This window comes from Austrofundulus limnaeus, unplaced genomic scaffold (assembly GCF_001266775.1).
Source record: "Austrofundulus limnaeus strain Quisiro unplaced genomic scaffold, Austrofundulus_limnaeus-1.0 Scaffold129, whole genome shotgun sequence".
Classification (NCBI taxonomy): Eukaryota; Metazoa; Chordata; class Actinopteri; order Cyprinodontiformes; family Rivulidae; genus Austrofundulus; species Austrofundulus limnaeus.
In genome coordinates this window covers 648512-651086 of record NW_013952531.1, presented here as the reverse complement: position 1 = coordinate 651086, position 2575 = coordinate 648512, and the positions used below count along the sequence as shown (strand labels likewise).

Below are 2575 nucleotides of genomic sequence, written 5' to 3'. Positions count from 1 at the left end.
GGATATATCATATCGTGACCCCTCTGTCATGATATGTATCGTATCGCCAAATTCTTGCCAATACACAGCCCTACTAAATATAACAGCAACAAATTGAATGGATTAAACTCTTATTTTAGCCTAGCTGTACCTTTATTCTGATTGGGTTGATAATCTGGTGATTGGTGGAATATTGCTGTAATAACTCTTGAAAAACAAATGCATATTTAAGAATCCAGCACACACAGTGTGTTGGGTTATATTGTCCTCAGTGACAGAAAATAAAAGTAAATSTAATCATTTCTGTGGGAGTTCAGTTTTTATAACATTTCAAGAATCTTTGGTTTGGAATTGAATTTTTTTTATCTTTTTGTTTTCATACTTTAAAAGAACAAATGACAATTGTATAACTATTTTGCCAATCTCTGCTCAAACTCAAGGTTAAACAATTTGTTAAGAAACACTGAAAATCTATAAGGATTCGAATATTTTAACTGTGAAGATAACGAAAACCYTGTTCTGACTCCTACAGTGTAAAACAAAGACAGAAAGTCTCCTGTTTGAAACAAAACCCAGTGTAGAAGAGTCTAACTATTCCAGTTAACGGCCAGTGATAAAGAATATATAAACTATAAACAGGACATCATGTTGGTCGTGTCCATTTTACACAATATGTTTTGAACAAGAAAGTAATTCTTTGTTTATGAAAGTCAGCAGAAAGACTGCCGACAGGAAAACTAGATTTCCTTCAAAATACAAAAATGCATCTTTCAGAGCCACATTTAGTCTTCACCTCAAACCATGCTTCGAATAGTTCGTCTCACTGGAAGATTTGTCTGAAAAGAGCTTTGCAGCAAAATAAATCAAGCAGCATTATGGTAAAAAGGATTTGACTTGTTTCATGTTCTCCTCTCCGTCAACACTCTAAAAGCYGACATATGCCACAGGGAATACACAAACAACTCCCGCTAACCAATCACAGCTCGTCCAGGTCCCTGTGGTCCACGTTCCTGAGGAGGTGGGCTGCCAGAACTTCTGATTAAAAAACTGATAAAAACAGTGAAGATCCAGACTGACAGCAAGAGACGTTTCAGGCTTCAAATTGCCAAATGTCAGAAAGGATGACACAAACAGAATCTGTGAAAATAAGAAGCAAATTCACCATAAAAGCATGAGTGTAGGCAGAGGGTTAAGGTCTTCAGCACTGCGCTACGGACAAAAATAGTCAGAAAACTGCCAGAAGAGAAGCTGCTCGGTGAATCTTTGCAGCTGATTAGGGAGGTGAAGTTAACTGCCGTTAACTTTATTGTTGATAAAATACACAAAAATAAGTATTTCCTTTTAGTAGTCCATCAACACAAACAGCAAATTCAATCTTTCATGGCTTCTTCATGGYTGTTAAATATGAACAACTTTATTAGCTAACATACCACACATCAYGTAGCAAAACATAGGCTAAAAACAGCCGAACACAAGCTAAAAGCAGAACAGCAGCTAAAAGGTAAAARTAGCAAACAGACATCAAAGCTAACATTTGACAAACAAATGCCAATGTTAGCAAAACTGAAAGAAAAGTAGCGCAAGACAATAGCTAAAATTAGCAAAACATTAGCTAAAAGCTAAAATGGGTAGTACAGTCATTAACAACCAAAGGAAGCAAAATGGTCACAAAAACTTACAAGTAACAAAGATTCTCGTATAGCTAAAATTTGTGAAACATATGCTAATATTAGCAAAACTGTACTGAAAAGTAGCATGACCAATGCTAAAACTAAAGTCAACTAAACATTAGCTAAAAGATGAGAATAATAGAATATTAGCTAACAGCTAAATTTAGCAAAATGGTAGCTAAAAGTTAAAAGTAGCCAAACAGATGTTAAAAATTTAACATTTGTCAAACATATGCTAATATTAGCAAAACTGTAATGAAAAGTAGCACAACTGCTACAACAAAAATCTGATAAACAGTAGCTACAATTAGCAAAACTTTAGCTAAAACCTAAGATGAACAGATTGGTAGTAAATAACTAAAAGAAGCAAAATGGTAGCTAAAACCCAAGTTACAGATGTCAAAGCTAGCAATTGTCAAACATATGCTAAATATTAGCAAAACTGTATTGAAAAGTAGCATGACCAATACTAAAACTAAAGTCAACTAAAACAGTAGATGAGAATAGCAGAATATTAGCCAACAGCTAAATGTAGCAAAATGGCAGCTAAAAGGTAGCCAAACAAATGGCAAAGCTAACATTTGTGAAACATATGCTAATATTAGCAAAACTGTAATGAAAAGTAGCATGAGCAATGCTAAAACTAAAGTACACAAAACAGTAGCTAAAAGATGAGAATAGCAAAATATTAGCTAACAACTAAATGTAGCAAAATGGTAGCTAAAACTTAAAAGCAGCAGAAGAGGAGCTAAAAGCTACAAGTGGTAGAACAGTAAATAGCATAAAGTAGCATAAGAAGCAAAAATAGCTCAAATATGCTGAAGGTAATGTTTATGCAGAAGTAATTTGACTCTAAAAACATGAAAAATAGGTGTGTGTGTGTGTGTGTGTGTGTGTGTGTGTGTGTGTGTGTGTGTGTGTGTGTG

General features: G+C 34.4%; 2 protein-coding genes across 2 annotated transcripts in view; one reads left to right on the top strand and one right to left on the bottom strand.

The window, feature by feature from the left end:
• Positions 1–2575, top strand: part of chrm5b (cholinergic receptor, muscarinic 5b) — a 13983-nt gene that overhangs the window by 6502 nt on the left and 4906 nt on the right. The window lies entirely within an intron of this gene.
• The window catches only part of LOC106522439 (cell death regulator Aven), a gene marked incomplete at its 3' end in the record, with an annotated part of 23272 nt that overhangs the window by 18893 nt on the left and 1804 nt on the right, over positions 1–2575 (bottom strand).